Source organism: Pseudophryne corroboree, chromosome 5 (assembly GCF_028390025.1).
Source record: "Pseudophryne corroboree isolate aPseCor3 chromosome 5, aPseCor3.hap2, whole genome shotgun sequence".
Classification (NCBI taxonomy): domain Eukaryota; kingdom Metazoa; phylum Chordata; class Amphibia; order Anura; family Myobatrachidae; genus Pseudophryne; species Pseudophryne corroboree.
This window is the reverse complement of record NC_086448.1, coordinates 455,282,631-455,303,923: the sequence shown is the minus strand read 5'-3', so window position 1 is coordinate 455,303,923 and position 21,293 is coordinate 455,282,631. Positions and strand designations below refer to the sequence as shown.

The window sequence follows — 21,293 nt, the reverse complement described above, 5'->3', positions numbered from 1 at the left end:
CATCACTGAGATATCATGCATGTCCTGATATAGTGTGTGCTGCTGGCCCATCCATAGGGGTGCTAGTGGTGTGTTACCCCCACAGTGTTTGTTCTTAGAGTGTAAGTCATATGTGTAACAAGGTTGGTGTAAATTGCTCCAGGCATTCCAGAGTTATGCTGACTGCTGAAAAACTCTGCTGCTGGCCCATCCATAGGGGTGCTAGTGGTGTGTTACCCCCACAGTGTTTGTTCTTAGAGTGTAAGTCATATGTGTAGCAGGTTTGGTGTAAATTGTTCCAGGCATTCCAGAGTTATGCTGCCTGCTGGAATACTCTGTGCTGCTGCCCACCCCTAGGGGTGTCTAACCCCCACAGAGTTTGTTCCCATATTGTAAGTCAGATGTGTACCAAGTTTGGTGTAAATTGCTCCAGGCCTTCCAAAGTTATGCTGTCTGCTGAAATACTCAGTGCTGCTGCCTCACCCCTAGAGGTGTCTTTCCCCCACAGTGTTTTGTTTCCAGATTGTAAGGCATATGTGTACCAATTTTTGAGTACATTACTCCAGCAATTCCGGAGTTTTGCCGTCTCCTGAAATACTCTGTGCTACTGTCTCCCCCGCCCACCCCCCAGTGGTGCTAGGGATTTCTAATTGTTTTAGTTGCCCTTGCCGTGTTTTAATATGCTCGTATTTAAAGTTTCACGCTCTTTGCTTGTAAACTGGGTTTGTATAAAACAACTATTAAAAAAGAAACACTTGGTAACTCACATTACAGTATGCGGTAACTCACATTACATAACCACATTTCACTATCAAACTTGTACCCCTTTCACACCGCAGCTATAACCTGGTAAATTGCCATTTTTTAAGCCTTCCAAAACGGTTCTAGCTGTGGTGTGAAAGGGCCACATTGAAATTACCGGTTACAGAATACTGGTATTTTAAAACTGTTAAAAAGCAGGGTCCTACACGGTTCAGACCCGTTTCTGAGCCTTTCACATTGCACAATGAAACGGTATTCCCAAGCCACAGAAGGAGATAGGCTGTCTCCATGTGTGATGTCACCAGGCAGAAGCAGGAAATAAACTGGAGGAAACACATGACAGTGAAGAAGCATTTTATTATACAGAATACAGTTTAAAATGGCAAATTGGAGTGATGAGGAGGTTAGGGAGCTGCTTAGGATCAGAAGGGATGAATAAATATGTAGACAAATCACTGGGACAGTGAAGGTTGTAGTGATCTACAAAAATATGGTAAAGATGCTTGAAGCTGCTGGGTTCCATCGTACGACTAGCCAAATTATTAATAAATAATTAATAATGTATGGGCCAGAAAAGTCCATTTAAAATGACAACCACTGTTTTCTATGGATGAAACGGGTTCAGTGTGAAAGGTACCAAAATGGTAATGAAATGGTAATATACTGGTTACAACATGCGGTGTGAAGGGGGTTTAAGACCCGTTATAAGGGACCCGTTTTAAGACCGGGTTTGCAATGTGAATGCGGTATTAGCGTAACATTGAGAATTCAAAACATTTGGAGGATTCATTTTTCTGATCTTGTTTTTGATATAGAATATTTAATCTTTATTAGAAAGCCATTTCAGTAAGATTAACCTTATGCAGGGCTGAATTTAGGGGCCAGGCCACTCCTCTGCACATTATTGGCAGCCGTGGCGCCTCCGTCCCCCCCATTTAATTATGTCACTGCCCCTTCATTACGTCACTACCCCCTTCATTTCGGATGCCAGTATGGATGCCTCGAGACCACCAAAGCAGCCCCAACCTCACCCTGCTACCAACCACTGGACCACAATTTGCTGCACATTGTCTTACCCCAGATCATTTACTAAAGTGTGTGTGTGTATATGTATGTATGTGTGTGTGTATGTATGTGTATATGTATATATATATATATATATATATATATATATATATATATATATTTATATATATATATTTATTATTGCTGCAACGCTCACAGGATTTAAACATCAGACAGTCAGCTGCATTCAGAATCGGTCAACGTTCATTTATTAAACACAGGACATGTGCAAAATACATATAATCTCACCTTACTTTATAGACACAGAAGTACCAGAATCCCGCCACCGGAACATTTACCCCACCGAGCGCCGGCGAGCACGAATAACTTCACAAGGTCTGCGACGTGCGCCTCCCGGCGACGTTGCTATGGAGACGGCGCAACGCGCTGTGATAGAAAATAAGTATATTTACATTCTAGCACCGCTGATGTATGAAGAATTGTAAAAACGTAACACAGGGCTTTAGACACAAAATATATGGTCTGCATCAAACATGCAGTCATGGGCTGTATACACCTAATCAATCTATAGAACAACACATGTAGAGGAACAAGCCTTTATGAAAAAACTTTTACAAAAAAACTAATCCCATTGTGTTATACCCACAGACCACCAGGTCACATGGACAATCTACTTGCTGTATCCAGTTTCATTTAGCAATCTTGTCAAGATGGCAGAAATATCAGTTCTCTTCATTAGTTGAATTAGTGTACACTCTAATAATGTTTCTTTAATCTATGATGATATAAGAAAAAGAATCATCTGATGTGCCGGCCGGGTGGTCTTCAGTATGCCGAATGTCGGGATCTCGGCGCACAGTATACCGGCGCCACAATCTGGCACCCTGCACGCCGACAGCTATTCTCCCTCGTGGGGGTCCACGACCCCCTTGGAGGGAGAATAAAATAGTGTGGCCGCAGCGTGGCAAGCGCAGCGAGCCCGCAAGGGGCTCTTTTGCGCTCGCCGTGCTGTCTGTATGCCGTCGGTCGGGCTCCCGGCGCCGGCATGCTGGTCGCCGGGAGCCCGAGCGCCGGCATTACATACTACACCCGTGCCGGCCCCTAGTCACGTGCCTAGTGGGAAATCCGCTACTGACCTTATGTTCACCATTTATAATAAATACTGTTTACAATTTTGGGATAAAGCTCGCTGTTCTTTTTTTATTTTTATTTTTGTATTTTTTTTTTTTTTTTTACCACGACCCAATTATCCACCTGAAGCTCATTTCCCTGTTTATCTGCTCACGGCCTTTGTTTGCTTCTGATGTTGTCGTATGCCCAAGTACTTCACCAGTAAGGAGTTCCAAGTGATGAACTTTGTTGATGGGGTGAAAAGCTATGCAATTTCTAACCAATGAAGAAAGTTTAAATTTCTTGCTTCTTTGAAGAATATCTTAATTCATGTGAATAGCGGTCACCTTGGAAGTTGGACGTACTGCAATTGCAAAGTCCATTGCATTGTTTACAGTACATTTTCTTCTTTTAACAAGAGACAAAACATGGCGTTTGATGGCACCACCAACTCCATCAACAGGCCCCTTCCCATATGCTGTTGCTTCTGTGTTATTCTACATTATTTAAGCACAGCAAACTTTTTTTAAAGTTGCAGTCATTTGTGAAAAAAACAAAACAAAAAACAATTCCATATCTCTCTTGTAAATATCCATACACATATTAAGGAGTAAATACAAGATTTTCTCCAGCAGATTACAATGGTTTCCACAGGGAAACATCAGGGTTAAAGTGGATCTTGATCCAGAGGCACCAAAAGGCTCAAGCTTTAGGCTATCCCAGGATGCATTAGGGCCTCCTCTATAACTCTGCCTCCAGGCACTGTGGGCTCAATTTCAGTTGGTGTCTGCAACAGAGGTCACTTAACAGGTGGGCTGCACTGGGCAGCCCTGAAAAAGCTTTTTCTGCCAGAAAATTTCTTCTAAACTGGGCTGTCAGCGCTGTATGTCATGGTGACACTACAGCACTGTAGCTCCATCACCTCTCAAGCGGCGTCGCATACTCCTGCGGCTTGTTCCTGGGTACTTGCGGTAGAGATGCTTCTTCTTTTGGCACACAGTCGTAGTCGCTCTCCAGGTTCACGTGGCTGTTACGGGGAGGAGGAAAGAGGGTCCCCCAGGCGGGACCCGTCATTAAATTGCATTCCGTCTGCGACCTAGGGAGATGGGTCGTGGCGACTGGCGTGGATACGGTCACCGAGCAGGGACCCCACTAGACCATAAGGGCAATAGAGCACAGGTTGGGTGTACGAATGCCCCATTTAGTAAGGTTCAGTAGTGCCTGGGTGTGGAAGTCCAGCATACGGGAGCTGGTGCTTGACCTGAAGCCTCACCCTGGCCCAGGGCAACATCTACTGCAGATTTTTCCGCCCTGGAGCTGCCTAACACTCTCCCTCACTCCCTGACAGAGACGCTGGGTGCCATCTTATAAGCATAGTTGCTGCTAGTCTCTGGGACTGCAGGGCAAGGTCTCCTATATAAAGCCGCTTGTATACAGCACTGTGACTTTATATATATATATATCTATATATATATATATATATATATATATATATATATATATATATATATATATATATAGTAAAGAAAAGTTTTCCCCAGGGAGCTAGTGATATTCTTTGGTATGTCAAAAGTTTTCAATTATACAATAAAACAGTCATGAGAAATACTTATTTATTTTATAAAATACAGTAAAATAAGCTGTATCACAATGTGTCCAAAGTGACAATAAACGATGTTTCGTACAGATATTTGTGTTGGTACACAAGCAGCTAGGAGTATTGCTAAATGTGGAGAGATACTATTACGGTTATCTGCCTTGTGTTAATCCACGCTTGGATGTGATTTAGTGAAAAGCTGCTCTATGAGCTAGTTTCAATATAATTGGTTTGAATACAATTGCTTTTTGAAATCTCCAAACCAAATTTGGTTCAGTGGAAAATCACAGAATGGGTTACATCCAATAAATGTCTAATTGTGGTGAAATCTGGTTCGATATCACTTTTAAGTGTTTTTTTTTTGCCTATTGAAGACATGCTAAGTTGCTTGTCCATATTGTGATCCTTTGATTATAATAAACCCCTGATGAAGTTTGTAAGACGAAACGCGTTGGGTTAAGACAGCGATTTTGTCATTCCTTCAAGGAGGATTAATCATCATGTCGATATGTGACTGAAATGAATTGCTACCAACACAAATATCTGTACGAAACATCGTTTATTGTCACTTTGGACACATTGTGATACAGCTTATTTTACTGTATTTTATAAAATAAGTCTATTTCTCATGACTGTTTTATTGTATAATTGAAAACTTTTGACATACCAAAGAATATCACTAGCTCCCTGGGGAAACCTTTGTACCCCGTCTAACGGGATATTTTCCCTAAGGTGTAGCTCTATATTTCATTAGCGCGAGAAAGGTCCTTTTATTTATATATATATATATATATATATATATATATATATATATATATATATATATATATATATATATATATATATATATATATATATAATGTGTGTGTGTGTGGTCAATGTTCTACTTTCCCTCCGTCTACAGTAAAGTATATAATAGTAAGTCTTTCTTGTAATCTGTCTGCTTTAGCACACGGGCTCCACAGGTGGACCTATGGATGGCTGCTCAGTCCTTCGAAAAGCCACTAGGTTTTAGTGGAATTGAAATCTGGAAAAAGAAAAAAGACAAGCGCCTGATGGTGCAGTCATTTTACACTTGGTTTTGTAACGCGACAACTATTAGTGTTCTAAGTTCCCTATCAGGGTACAGCTGAATGCATGAATGAATGCAGCTCTGTCACAGGGAATAGAGGCTATCACAGATGTTCTGCATATTCCTGATAAGGTGTCAGAGGAGTGTGAGGAATCTTATCTTAATGTAAAAAAGAAGTCCTCAGTCACTTTTCCTGTGTCAAAGGAATTTAATACGCTGTTTGAAGAACCATGTGTTAATCCTGAGAAGAAGTTTCAGATCCCTAAAAGGTTGCTCTCCTCTTTTCCTCTGGAGGATAGGAAAAATGGGAAAATCCACCGATAGTGGACGCATCAGTCTCTAGGCTGTCACATAAAATTGTATTGCCTGTTCCTGGTGCAGCCTCCCTGAAAGACACGGCTGATCCTAAAATTTAGACTACACTGAAATCATTGTACACAGCTGCTGGGGTGGCCCAAAGACCCACTATTACATGTGCGTGGATCACTAAAGCCATTGCTAAATGGTCAGGTAACCTAATAGTGGGGTGTTGTCTTACTCCTGCAGCATATACAAGACTTTGCAAACTTTATGGTAGAAGCCATAAAGGAAATAGGCGTCCTTAACGCACGCTCCACCGCTATGGCAGTGTCGGCACGCAGGGCTTGTGGCTACGCCAGTGGACTGCTGATACGGATTCCAGGAAAGGCGTGGAAGGCCTACCATTCACAGGTAAGGCCTTGTTCGGAGATGAATTAGACATATGGATCTCCACAGCTACTGCGGGTAAGTCTCTGTATCTTCTTTCCACAGCCCCCCCAACCAAGAAGACTTATTCAGCTTCTAAGTTAGTCTTTTCGAAGTTTAAGGGCAAATCCAGAGGTGCTTCTACGTCGTCCAGCGGCGCAAGAGGTAAACTACGCAAACCAGCAACAGCAGGTACTCTGGAGCAGAGCTCAGGCTCTGCTTCCTCAAAGACTTAAGCATGACAGTGGGCCGCAATGCCTGGAAGTCTGTCAGGTGGGAGCACGCCTACAATTCTTCAGTCAAATTCGTGCCAGGATCCCTGGGTCATAAATCTTATTTCCCAGGGCTACAGACTGGAGTTCCAAGAGCTCCCACATAGATTCTTCAAATCAGGCTTGCCAGTTTCACAAGAGGCAAGTATAACTATAACATGCCATCCAAAAACTGGTACAGTCTCGCGTCATTGTTCCCATTCCACCTCATCAGCTAAACAAGGGTACTATTCCAACTTGTTTGTAGTACCATAACCGGACGGTTCGGTAAGACCAATTTTGAACCTCAAGTTGTTGAACCCATACTTACGAGTGTTCACATTCAAGATGGAGTCTCTGAGAGTGGTGATCTCAGGTCTGTAGGTGGGGGAATTCCTAGTGTCTCTGGATATAAAGGATGTGTACCTTCACATTCTGATCTGGCCGCCTCATCAGGCTTATCTACGGTTTGCACTGCAGGACTGTCACTACCAGTTCCAGGCCCTGCCATTTGGCCTCTCCATGGCACCAAGGGTGTTCACCAAGGTGATGGCAGAGATGATGCTTTTACTCTGCAAACAGGGAGTGAACATAATTCTGTACCTGGACGATCTCCTGATAAAAGCACAGTTCAGGGAAAGGTTCCTGGACAGCATTGCTCTTTCAACCAAACTTCTCCAGGATCACAGGTTGATTCTGAACCTTCCGAAATCTCCCCTAGAGCCAACACGGAGTCTCCCATTCCTGGGAATGATACTGCATACGGAGTCGCATAAGGCGTTCCTTCCGTTGGAAAAGGCATTCGTAATTCAGTCGATGGTTAGGGATGTCCTGAAGCCAACCCAAATATCTGTGCATTTGCCTTCTGGGGAAAATGGTGGCTTCTTACGAGGCTCTTCAATACGGAAGGTTTAACGCAAGACCCTTCCAGCTCGATCTGTTGGATATATGGTCCGGATCGTATCTTCACATGCAGCAGAAGATCCGTCTGTCGCCAAAAGCCAGGATCTCCCTTCTGTGGTGGTTACAGACTTCTCGGCTCGTCGAGGGTCGGAGGTTCGAATTCAGAACTGGATTCTGCTAACCACAGACGCAAGCTTCAGGTTGGGGAGCAGTCACTCAGGAGGTGCAGTTTCAAGGAAGCTGGTCCAGTCAGGAAGTCGTCCTTCCAATCAACATTCTGGAACTCTGGGCCATATACAACACCCTTCTGCAGGCATCACATCTTCCAGATCGGGCCATTCAGGTCCAATCGGACAATGTGACGGCAGTAACGTTGATAAACTGACAGGGCGGAACGTAAAGCAGAGCAGCAATGTCAGAGGTGTCAAGAATTCTCCTCTGGGCAGAGAGAAATGCTGTGGCGACCTGCACCCGGGGGAGTGGGGCCTTCATCCGGAAGTCTTCAGGTGCTTGACAGGTTGATAGGGATATCCACAGATTGACATGATGGCCTCTCGTCTCAACAAGAAGCTCAAGCGGTATTGTTCCATGTCGAGAGACCCACAGGCGTTGGCGGTAGACGCCCTGACAACTCCATGGGTCTATCAGATGTTTACGTGTTTCCTCCCACTTCCTCTGATCCCATGAATTCTAAAGAGAATAAAAAGGGAAAAGGTTCAAGCAATTCTAATTGCTCCGGCCTGGCCAAGAAGGGCCTGATAAGCGGACCTTCTGGAGATGCTCCTCGAATATCCGTGGCCTCTACTTCTTTGCAAGGATCTTCTGCAACAGGGCCTGTTCGTCTATCAGGACTTACTGCAGCTACGTTTGACGGCATTGAAGTTGAACGGCTGATTCTAGCCAGGAGAGGGATCCCTACCAAGGTTATCCCGACTATGATCCAAGCCAGGTAGGGGTAACGTCTGAGCATTACCATCGTATTTGGAAGAGATACGTCTCTTGGTGTGAGAGCAGAAAACTTTCTGTGGTGGATTTCCATCTAGGACTGTTCTTGCTTTTTCTACAAGCAGGAGTGGATGTGGGCCCACGTCTGGGCTCCATAAAATTCCAGATTTCGCCTTGTCTATTTTCTTTCAGAAACAATTGGCTTCTCTCCCTGAGGTCCAGACGTTCTTGAAAGGTGTTCTGCGCATCCAACCTCCCTTTGTGCCTCCCACGGCACCTTGGGATCTCATTGTGGTGTTGCATTTCCTCCAATCGGACTGGTTTGAACCGTTACAGGAGGTGGACGTAAAATATCTTGCGTGGAAGACCGTCACACTGTTGGCCTTGGCTTCAGCAAGACGTGTGTCGGAGCTTGGGGATTTGTCTCACAAAAGTCACTATTTAATTTTCCATGAGGACAGAACTGAACTCGTAACTCGTCAGCTATTTCTTCCTAAGGTGGTGTCTGAGTTTCACATCAACCAACCTATTGTGGTCCCGATTGTCACAGACACCTCTGCTACTTCAAAGTCTTTGGATGTTGTGAGGGATTTGAAGGTGTGTGTGAAAAGAACAGCTCGTCACAGAAAGACTGTTCTTAAAGATCCCAATAAGATTGGGTGTCCTTGTTCAAAGCAGACTATTGCACGCTGGATCAGACTTACTATCTAGTATGTTTATACCACTGCAAGTTTGCCATGTCCAAAATCTGTACAGGCCCACTCTACTAGGTCGGTGGGTTCTTCCTAGGCGGCTGCCCGGGGTGTCTCGACTTTACAGCTCTGCCGAGCAGCTACTTGGTCAGGTTCGAACACGTTTGCTAAGTTCTAAAAGTTCGATACTTTGACCAAATTGAAGGTCCTCAGGGGCCAATCAGTTCAGCAGGAACCTCGGCACTCTCCCACCCTGTTTGGGAGCTTTGGTATATCCCGATGGTGCTAAATGGACCCCAGTATCCTCTAGGATGTAAGCTGTGAAAAATAGGATTTCTATTACCTACTGGTAAATACTTTTCTCGTAGTCTGTAGCGGATACTGGGCGCCCGCCCAGTGCTTTGTTCGTCCTGCACTGTTACTTGGTTAAGTAATTTTGGTTCAGACGTTGCTGTTCCGATTTCAAGTTTGTTAGCTTGGCTTTCCTCTTGTGTGTGCTGGTTCGGAATCTGACCACTATCCTTCTTTCAAAGTTTGTCTCCTCGGGCACAGTTTCCTAGACCGCGTCTGGTAGAAGGGGCATAGAGGGAGGAGTCAGCCCACACTATCACATTTTTAATGTGCCCATGACTCCTAGTGGACCAGTCTATACCCCATGGTAATAAATGGACCCAGTCTCCTTTTAATGGCTGCGACAAAATGATTTACCGGTAGGTGATTAAAATCCTATTTTTACTGTGCTCTTCAGTCACCTCATACCGCATTTATTCTCTGTATGTTCTGTTTTTACTGTCTCATAAATAAGGGAGTGTTTTGCAGGTATTGTATTTGTCTGGATATATTGTACTGTTGCGCTCTACGGCTACATTCCCTATAATGTCTGCCACAAAGGGTGGGAAACCCGCGGGCGCTCCTGCATCATGCAATGCTTGCGCCAAGGATTTACTTGAGGGGAAAATTTTAACTGATGGTCTGTGTACTTTATGCCATACATCTCCCAGTCAGCCCGCAGCCCCTGTAGCCAGTCAGGAGCCACCTTGGGCAGCGTTCTCAAGCATGCTGAATATGGTTGTGACACGTCTTACGCCCCCCTTTGGTACCTCCTGTGCCATTGCAGCCACATATTGTCCCTGTAGTTAATCCGCCCTGGGCGGACACTCTGTCTACCCAGATACAACAATTAAATCAGTCTCTGGTTAGACAAGCGGGCTGCTTCCTCCTAACAATCCACTAATATTTCAGATAATTTTTCTAATGAGGATGTGGAATATACTAATCCGTCAGACACTGATACAGTTGCTTCTGCCGAAGAACCTACAACTCTGGTTGATGATCCTGACCTCGTGGAGGCTATTAAGTTAATTCTACAAATTAATGATGAGCTAGATCCCACTACTGCGTCTAAGAAACCCGAGACGTTCAAACGTCAGAAGGTTGCTACAGTAGGTTTAACACATTCTGACCATTTTAATAGACATAAGTCAGGAACTCTGGTCTTCTCTAGGAAAGATTCTCCCTGTCTAAGAAGGTGCTAGCTCGTTATCCTATTCCTGCGTAAGAGGAAGAGCTGCCTCAGGATACTTTTGACACTGCCAGACTATATCGGTCTCATATTACCACCGCCTCCCACTATACTCAGGAGGCGACCTCTGAGGCAGGTGTAATGGCGGTCAAGGCGTCTACTACAACTATACTGGCTCGCCAAATTCTGAGGTTGAGGTCCTGGAAGGTGGACCTGGACTCCAAAAAGACCTTGGAGGTGCTCCCCTTTAAGGGAGACATCCTATTTGGGTAAGATCTGAATAAGATTGTGACTGACTAGGCGACTGCTAAGACTGCGTTTCTTCCAAGTACTAATACTTTTGCACCAAAGGCTAAGAGTACCCCTTTTCATTCCTTTTGACCTCCAGGGAAAGCAAAGGGTCAGGCGTACCCAAGACAAGTTCGTGCTTCCAAAACCACTAAGCCCAAACTTAAACAATCCTGGGCTGCCCGTCAGCCTGCTTTCAAACCAGACAAGCCTGCTGAATGACGTGCCGGGATCCCAGGGTGGGAGGCTGACTTTTGCAATTCGCCTAGGTCTGGTTAAGGTCCACTTCAGACGCCTGTGTGCGGGAAGTTGTCTCTCACGGGTACCTGTGCCTTTCAAGAGACTTCCCCCCCCTCTCCAGTTCTGCACGACTGTTCTTCCCCTGGATCTGTTGAAAGCGCAACCTCTACACATGGTTGTGCGATCCCTCCTGGACACAGGAGTGGTAGTGCCGAACCTCTGTCCCAGAGAGGCAGGGGATACTATTTGACCCTGTTTCTAGTCCCGAAACCCAAAGGGTCCTTCCGGCCTATAATCAACCTCAAATCATTGAACACATTTGTGAGAGTGTCAAAGTTCCATATGGAAACGCTGCGCTCAATTATACTGGCTATGGAACCCGGAGACTCTATGGTATACTTGGGATATACAGGATGCATACCTGCATATACCTATTGCCATGTCTCATCAGCAATATCTGCGGTTTGCTATTGGCAACCTCTATCAGTTCCAAGCTCTGCCATTTGGACTGGCCATGGCTCCTCTGATCCGTGGTCATGGCTGTAATGACTGCCCATCTCCATTGCTAGGGAGTAGGATCCTGCCGTACTTTGACGACTTGCTGACTCTGGCAAACTCCCACGATGTCCTCCTCAGTCATCTACATCTGACGGTAAGCATCCTACAAGCCCACGGGTAGCTCATCAATTGGAAGAAATCCTTGCTGCTCCTAGTATGGTGCAACTGGGGGCACTCCTGGACACGCACAGTCAACGACTGTTTCTGTCTCCAGAAGAAGTCCTGACATCAAGACGGGATAAGATGCTTCCTTTGTCGCCCCAGAGTGTCGATACACTCGGCGATGCAGGTACTTGGCCTTTATGATGTCAGCATTCGACATGGTAGAGTACTCTCAATTTCATTCTTGCCCTCTGCAGAGGTTAATTCTTTCCAAGTGGTACGGCCTACCTCATCGGATCAGATCTCACATGATCACTTTAACTCCGGAGGTTCGTCTTTCTCTGACCTGGTGGCTAGAAGACCAGCAATTGAGCAGGGGCCATCCCATTCTGGATCCCTGAGTGGGTCCTGCTGACAAAGGACGCCAGTCTGAGGGGATGGGGTGTGGTGTTAGAGCACCATTCTTTTCAGGGTCGCTGGACCAAGGAGGAGTCCCTCCTCCCAATAAACATTCTGGAGTTGCGGACTGTGTCCAATGCATTGACTCTTGCCCTGCCTCTGGTACAGAACAGGCTGGTTGAAGTACATTCAGACATTGCCATTACGGTGGCATACATTAACCATCAAGGTAGCACTCCAAACAGCATGGCTATGATGGAAGTGTCAAAAATCCTTTATTGGGCGGAAAGCCATCTGCCAGCAATATCGGCAGTTTTCATTCTGGGCGTCCTAAACTGGGAAGCGGATTTCCTCAGTCGCCAGGACATGCACGCCGGAGAGTGGAGTCTTCATCCAGAAGTGGGGCCTACCAGACGTATACCTGATGGCGTCTCGACAGAATCACAAGGTTCCGGTCTTCGGATCAAGGACCAGGGATCCTCAAGCAGCGTTTGTGAATGCACTGACAATTCCATGGAACTCTCGGCTGCCCTACGTGTTCCCTCCAGTGTGACTCCTGCCCAGGGTCCTGCGGAAGTTCTAGCTGCTCCAGCGTGATCCAGACAGCATTGGTTCTCAGACCTGCAGGGTCTATCGACAGAGCGTCTTGTTCTACTTCCTCAGCGCCCAGAACTCCTCATACAGGGCCCTTGTCTTTATCCGGACCTGGCTAGGCTGGCTTTGACGGCGTGGCTCTTGAGGCATCACTCCTGAGAGCCAAAATATTCTGAGGCGTTCATCCAAACTATGTTAAAAGCCCGCAAACTGGCATCTGCTCGGATTTATTACAGGGTCTGGAATTTTAACTTCACCTGGTGTGCTGATAAGAATTACAGTATGATGCATATATAGATTCAGAACTTCAAGAATTCTGGATTTTCTGCAAAGAGGCTTGGACTTAGCCATTTATCTGGCCTCCCTCAAGGTTCACATATCTGCCGTGTCAGTATGGTTTCAGAGAAAAATTACGTCTATACCTGACGTTCATACATTCACTCAGGGTGTCTTATGGATTTAGCCTCCCTGTGTCCTTACTGTGGCTCCTGTCTGTTGTCCTGATTACCCTGCAAGAGTCTCCATTTGAACCTCTTGAGACAGTGTACCTTAAATGGTTCGTGTCCAAGGTCTTGTTTTTACTGGCTATTGCCTCTGCAAGAAGGGTGTAGTACTTAGGCACATTGTCCTGTTGTCTACCCTTTCTAAAATATCATCGTGACCGGCCTGTTCTTAGAACTCGCCTAGGTTATTTACTAGTGATGAGCGGGTTCGGTTTTACTCGGTTTTACTCGGTTCTCAAAACGGCATCTTATTGGCTATCCAAAACACGTGACATCCGTGAGCCAATAAGATGCCGTTTTGAGAACCGAGTAAAACCGAGTAAAACCGAACCCGCTCATCACTATTATTTACCTAAGGTGGTATCATTTCACCTTAACCAAGAGATTGTGGTTCTGGCCTTTCATCTGATTTCTCCTCCAAAGAGCGGTCTTTGGATGTGGTACGGGCTCTCCATATATATGTAGAGACTGCCTCTATCGGGAGGTCAGATTCCCTTTTTGGATTGTTTTATTTTCACAAAGTTGGCCAGCCTGCGAATAAGCAAACCTTGGCCAGCTGGATTAGAATGGTGATTGCACAAGCTTATGCGCAGGCTGGTCTCCCAGCTCCTGCTGCTATTAAAGCCCATTCTACTTGGTCTGTTGGACCTTCTTGGGCGTCCTGCCGTGCGTCCGCAGAACAATTGTGAAAGGCAGCTATGTGGTTCTCTGTGTGAACACGTTTCTTAGGTTCTATGCCTTTGATACTTAAGCCTCCCAGGATGCTTCCTTTTGGACGCCGGGTTCTCATACCCGCTAAGGCGCGTCCCGTCCCTTGAACTGCTTTAGGACATTCCCGATGTTTCCCTGTGGAAACCAATGTATCATGCTTCAGAAAAGGAGAGTTATGGTAGACTTACCATTGTTAACTTTCTGCGAGGTACAATGGGTTTGTATGGCATTAGCCGCTGGTCCCTTCTCCTGTCGTGAAAATGTGGTCCTATGTGACTAACATCTACCTTCTTTCTTACCTGACCCTGCATTGGACTGGTTAACGAAACTGAGCTCGCAGTGCCTGGAGGTGGGGTTATAGAGGAGGCCCCAATGTATCCCGGGACAGCCTAAAGCTTTAGCGTGTTGGTGCCTCTGGATCAAGATCCACTCTACCCCCGATGTTTCCCTGTTGTACCCAATGTACCTAGCAGAAAGAGAGTAAACAATGGTAAGTCTACCATAGCTCTCCTTTTCTCTGATGTCCTAGTGGATGCTGGGGACTCCGTAAGGACCATGGGGAACAGCGGCTCCGCAGGAGACTGGGCACAGCTAAGAAAGATTTAGGACTACCTGGTGTACACTGGCTCCTCCCACTATGACCCTCCTCCAGACTTCAGTTAGAATCCTGTGCCCGGCTGAGCTGGATGCACACTAGGGGCTCTCCTGAGCTCCTAGAGAGAGAGTATATTTTAGGTTTTTTATTTTACAGTGAGATCTGCTGGCAACAGACTCACTGCAGCGAGGGACTAAGGGGAGAAGAAGCGAACCTACCTAACTGGTGGTAGCTTCGGCTTCTTAGGCTACTGGACACCATTAGCTCCAGAGGGATCGACCGCATGGAACCGGCCATTGGTGTTCGGTCCCGGAGCCGCGCCGCCGGCCCCCTTACAGAGCCAGAAGCAAGAAGAATCCGGAAAATCGGCGGCAGAAGACATCAGTCTTCACCAAGGTAGCGCACAGCACTGCAGCTGTGCGCCATTGCTCCTCATACACACTTCACACTCCGGTCACTGAGGGGGGGGGGGGCGCCCTGAGAAGCAATAAATACACCTTGGCCTGCAAATATATCACAATATATAGCCCCAGAGGCTATATATGTGATAAATACCCCTGCCAGAATCCATAAAAAAGCGGGAGAAAAGTCAGCCGAAAAAGGGGCGGAGCTATCTCCCTCAGCACACTGGCGCCATTTCTCCCTCACAGCTCCACTGGAAGGAAGCTCCCTGGCTCTCCCCTGCAGTCTACACTACAGAAAAGGGTAAAAAAAGAGAGGGGGGGCACTAAATTTAGGCGCAATATACATATAGCAGCTATAAGGGGATATAATTTAGTTAATCCCTGATTTATATAGCGCTCTGGTGTGGTGGCATACTCTCTCTCTGTCTCCCCAAAGGGCTTTGTGGGGTCCTGTCTTCTGTCAGAGCATTCCCTGTGTGTGTGCGGTGTGTCGGTACGGCTGTGTCGACATGTTTGATGAGGAGACTTATGTGGAGGAGGAGCAGGTGCCTATAAATGTGTTGTCACCCCCTGCGGGGCAGACACCGGAGTGGATGGACTTGTGGAAGGAATTACGCGAAAGTGTCGACTCCTTACATAAAAAATTTGACGACATGCCAAATGCGGGGCAGCAGGCTTCTCAGCACGTGCCTGCCCAGACGTCTCAAAAGTCATCAGGGGCTCTAAAACGCCCGCTACCTCAGATGGCAGACACAAATGTCGACACGGATACTGATACCAGTGTCGACGACGAAGAGACTAATGTAATGTCCAATAGGGCCACTCGTTATATGATTGAGGCAATGAAAAATGTTTTACACATTTCTGAGGTGACCCCAGGTACCACAAAAAAGGGTATTATGTTTGGGGAGAAAAAACTACCAGTAGTTTTTCCCCCTTCTGAAGAATTGAATGAAGTGTGTGAACTAGCGTGGGCTTTCCCCGATAAAAAATTGGTAATTTAAAAAAAATTACTAATGGCGTACCCTTTCCCGCCAGAGGATAGGTCACGTTGGGAAACACCCCCTAGGGTGGATAAAGCACTTACGCGCTTATCAAAAAAGGTGGCACTGCCGTCCCAGGATACGGCCGCCCTAAAGGAACCTGCTGACAGAAAGCAGGAGGCTCTCCAGAAAGCTATATATACACACACTGGTATTATACTGAGACCAGCTATTGCCTCAGCATGGATGTGCAGTGCTGCTGCTGCATGGTCAGACTCCCTGTCAGAAAACATTGACACCCTAGACAGGGACACTATATTGCTAAACGTAGAGCATATTAAAGACGCTGTCTCTTACATAGGAGATACACAGAGGGATATTTGCCGGCTGGCATCAAAAATAAGTGCACTGTCCATTTGTGCCAGGAGAGGGTTATGGACCCGGCAGTGGACAGGTGATGCAGATTCTAAAAGGCACATGGAAGTTTTGCCTTATAAGGGTGAGGAGTTGTTCGGGGATGGTCTTTCAGACTTAGTGTCCACAGCAACAGCTGGGAAGTCAGCATTTTTGCCGCATGTCCCCTCACAACCAAAGAGAGCACCGTATTATCAGGTGCAGTCCTTTCGCCCCCAAAAGAGCAGACTGGGTAGAGGCGCGTCCTTTCTGCCCAGAGGCAGAGGTAGGGGAAAAAAGCTGCAGCATACAGCCACTTCCCAGGAACAAAAGTCCTCCCCCGCTTCTTCTGCTAAGTCCGCCGCATGACGCTGGGGCTCAGCAGGCGGAGCCAAGTACAGTGGGGGGCCGTCTTAAAAACTTCAGCAATCAGTGGGCTCGCTCACAGGTAGATCCCTGGATCCTTCAAGTGGTATCTCAGGGGTACAGGCTGGAATTCGAGACATCTCCCCCCCCGCTGTTTCCTCAAATCTGCCTTACCAACGACTCCTTCAGAAAGGGAGGCTGTGTTAGAGGCAATTCACAAGCTGTATTCCCAGCAGGTGATAGTCTAGGTGCCCCTACTTCAACAAGGACGGGGTTACTATTCCACAATGTTTGTTGTACCGAAACCGGACGGTTCGGTGAGACCCATTTTAAATTTGAAATCCTTGAACACATATTTAAGAAAATTCAAGTTCAAGATGGAATCGCTCAGGGCGGTTATTGCAAGCCTGGAAGAGGGAGATTACATGGTATCTCTGGGCATCAAGGATGCTTACCTGCATGTCCCCATTTACCATCCTCACCAGGAGTACCTCAGATTTGTGGTACAGGATTGTCATTACCAATTCCAGACGTTGCCGTTCGGCCTGTCCACGGCACCGAGGGTATTTAACAAGGTAATGGCTGAAATGATGATACTCCTTCGAAAAAAGGGAGTTTTAATTATCCCATACTTGGACGATCTCCTGATTAGGGCGAGGTCCAGAGAGCAGTTGTTGGTCGGCGTAGCATTATCTCAGGAGGTGCTACACCAGCACGGTTGGATTCTGAATATTCCAAAGTCTCAGCTGGTTCCGGCGACACGTCTACTGTTCCTGGGGATGATTCTGGACACAGTCCAGAAAAAAGTGTTTCTCCCAGAAGAGAAAGCCAAGGAGCTGTCATCTCTAGTGAGAGGCCTCCTGAAACCAAAACGGGTGTCGGTGCATCATTGCACGCGAGTCCTGGGAAAGATGGTAGCTTCCTACGAAGCGATTCCATTCGGCAGGTTCCATGCCAGAACCTTTCAGTGGGACCTGTTGGACCAATGGTCCGGATCGCATCTTCAAATGCATCGGTTGATAACCCTGTCTCCAAGGACCAGGGTGTCTCTGCTGTGGTGGCTGCAGAGTGCTCATCTCAGAGAGGGCCGCAGATTCGGCATACAGGACTGGGTCCTGGTGACCACGGATGCCAGCCTTCGGGGCTGGGGTGCAGTCACACGGGGAAGGAACTTCCAAGGACTTTGGTCAAGTCAGGAGACTTCCCTACACATAAATGTTCTGGAACTGAGGGCCATTTACAATGCCCTAAGTCAAGCAAAGCCCCTGCTTCAAAACCAGCCGGTTCTGATCCAGTCAGACAACATCACGGCAGTCGCCCATGTAAATCTACAGGGCGGCACAAGAAGCAGGACGACGATGGCAGAAGCCACAAGGATTCTCCGATGGGCGGAAAATCACGTGTTAGCACTGTCAGCAGTGTTCATTCCGGGAGTGGACAGCTGGGAAGCAGACTTCCTCAGCAGGCACGACCTCCACCCGGGAGAGTGGGGACTTCATCCAGAAGTCTTCCAACTGATTGTAAACCGTTGGGTGATGGCGTCCCGCTTAAACAAAAAGCTTGAAAAATATTGCGCCAGGTCAAGAGACCCTCAGGCGATAGCTGTGGACGCTCTAGTGACACCGTGGGTGTACCGGTCGGTTTATGTGTTCCCTCCTCTTCCTCTCATACCCAAGGTACTGAGGATAATAAAGAAAAGAGGAGTAAGAACTATTCTCATTGTTCCAGATTGGCCAAGAAGGTCTTGGTACCCGGAACTTCAAGAATTAATCTCAGAGGACCCATGGCCTCTGCCGCTCAGACAGGACCTGCTGCTGCAGGGGCCCTGTCTGTTCCAAGACTTACCGCGGCTGCGTTTGACGGCATGGCGGTTGAACACCGGATCCTAAAAGAAAAGTGTATTCCGGAGGAAGTCATTCCTACGCTTATTAAAGCTAGAAAAGATGTAACCGTACAACATTATCACCGCATATGGCGAAAATATGTTGCGTGGTGTGAGGCCCCAACGGAGGAATTCCAGCTAGGTCGATTTCTGCACTTCCTACAGTCAGGTGTGACTATGGGCCTAAAACTGGGTTCCATTAAGGTCCAGATTTCGGCTCTGTCGATTTTCTTCCAAAAAGAACTGGCTTCACTGCCTGAAGTTCAGACATTTGTCAAGGGAGTGCTGCATATTCAGCCTCCTTTTGTGCCTCCAGTGGCACCGTGGGACCTCAACGTGGTGTTGGGTTTCCTAAAGTCACATTGGTTTGAGCCACTCAAAACCGTGGATTTAAAATATCTCACGTGGAAAGTGGTCATGCTTTTGGCCTTGGCTTCGGCAAGGCGTGTGTCAGAATTGGCGCCTTTGTCATGTAAAAGCCCCTATTTGATTTTCCATATGGATAGGGCAGAATTGAGGACTTGTCCCCAGTTTCTTCCTAAGGTGGTATCAGCTTTTCACTTGAACCAACCTATCGTGGTGCCTGCGGCTTCTAGGGACTTGGAGGACTCCAAGTTACTGGACGTAGTCAGGGCCTTGAAAATTTATGTTTCTAGGACGGCTGGAGTCAGGAAGACTGACTCGCTATTTATCCTGTATGCACCAAACAAGATGGGTGCTCCTGCTTCAAAGCAGACTATTGCTCGCTGGATTTGTAGCACAATTCAGCTTGCGCATTCTGTGGCTGGCCTGCCGCAGCCTAAATCTGTAAAAGCCCATTCCACGAGGAAAGTGGGCTCTTCTTGGGCGGCTGCCCGAGGGGTCTCGGCTTTACAACTTTGCCGAGCTGCTACTTGGTCAGGGGCAAACACGTTTGCAAAATTCTACAAATTTGATACCCTGGCTGAGGAGGACCTTGAGTTCTCTCATTCGGTGCTGCAGAGTCATCCGCACTCTCCCGCCCGTTTGGGAGCTTTGGTATAATCCCCATGGTCCTTACGGAGTCCCCAGCATCCACTAGGACGTCAGAGAAAATAAGATTTTACTCACCGGTAAATCTATTTCTCGTAGTCCGTAGTGGATGCTGGGCGCCCGTCCCAAGTTCGGACTGTCTGCAATACTTGTATATAGTTATTGTTACCTACAAGGGTTATTGTTGAGCCATCTTTTGAGAGGCTCTGTTGTGTTCATACTGTTAACTGGGTATATTATCACGAGTTATACGGTGTGATTGGTGTGGCTGGTATGAGTCTTACCCGGGATTCAAAATCCTTCCTTATTGTGTCAGCTCTTCCGGGCACAGTATCCTTACTGAAGTCTGGAGGAGGGTCATAGTGGGAGGATCCAGTGCACACCAGGTAGTCCTAAATCTTTCTTAGCTGTGCCCAGGAGACAAAATTCCTGAAGAAAATGTCAATCCCCCCCCCCCCTCCCTTCCCCAACCAGTTCCCTATTTACAAGGAATAATGTATATACAGTACTGTGCAAAAGTTTTAGGCAGGTGTGGGAAAAAATGTAAAGGCCCATACACGCTAGACGAGAAAGTAAAAGATATCACTCAGAAGGGCCAATCTGAGCGAGAACTATTACAATCTAGTCTACTGTACACTCAATGTCGTTAACAATGTGCGCTTCTGTGCATCGGTAACACCCCTGTCCCTTGTCTGAACATGTACATACGAGGGAGGTCCTTGTCAACGACAACCAAGCTGTCATTATATTGGGATGAAACCTACGCAAGGTGCTCTAGTTTAATCATGGCCAGGTTTTAGGGTGGTTAGGTTCCCGGTCAGACCTCCCTTTGATATATGTTGGTTAGAACTTTGACTTGAGGAGCCTGTTCTGAGCCTTCCACTGATTGGATTTGTATGAAAACTTCCCAGACTGATAATAGTGGGTCCAAGACAACATACTAACGAATGAGCTCCTGGTTGGACCTCCTGTTGGTGTACGCCAGACAGAACTTTGACACAGTGAGCCTGTTCTGGGCCTTCAACTGGATGGATTTGGATGAAAACTTTAATGAACTGTAATAACTGATAAAAATAATCATAACTCAATTAAGAAAAATGACTGACAGAAATGGAGATGTGAAGGCAAAAAATATTGTGTACCCAAAAGCCTTGGAATAACAACATTGATAACAGAAGGAAAACTTAATATTGTCATGCAGATGCACAAAAGTTTGAGTTCCACACACCTCATATGGCATACATTAGGGTTCAGTATGAAAAGTCGGCAGTCGGTCAGTATACCGACGCTGGCACCCCGATTGCGGTAATGACTACAGGGGTGCGTGCGGTAGCCTAACCTCCCTGTCCGCAGCATTACCCTAACCTCCCCTATTGGTGCCTAAACCTAACCTCTCTCCCCCTGCGGCCGAACCCTAATCCCTACTGCAGCGTAAACCTAACCCGGCTGTGTATATTTACCTTCGGTATCCTGACTGTTTGGATTCTGTCGTCGGGATCCCGTCTGAGGTATTCTGGCAGCTGTCGGGATTTTCGTGTCTGTATTATGGCTGCTGGGACCCCGATAGCCGGGATCCTGAACCCATACTATATAGTAACATAATATTTGCACTTCTTCATTCAACTAACGGGTCAAATCCATTGGTATCTATAAGATTACACTGATTTCTAAATTTGACA

At 46.7% G+C, this 21,293-nt stretch overlaps 1 protein-coding gene across 2 annotated transcripts in view; it reads left to right on the top strand.

Annotated features, from left to right (window-relative positions):
- The window catches only part of MED10 (mediator complex subunit 10), a 93,761-nt gene that overhangs the window by 17,106 nt on the left and 55,362 nt on the right, over positions 1-21,293 (top strand). The gene's annotated exons all lie outside the window — the stretch shown is intronic.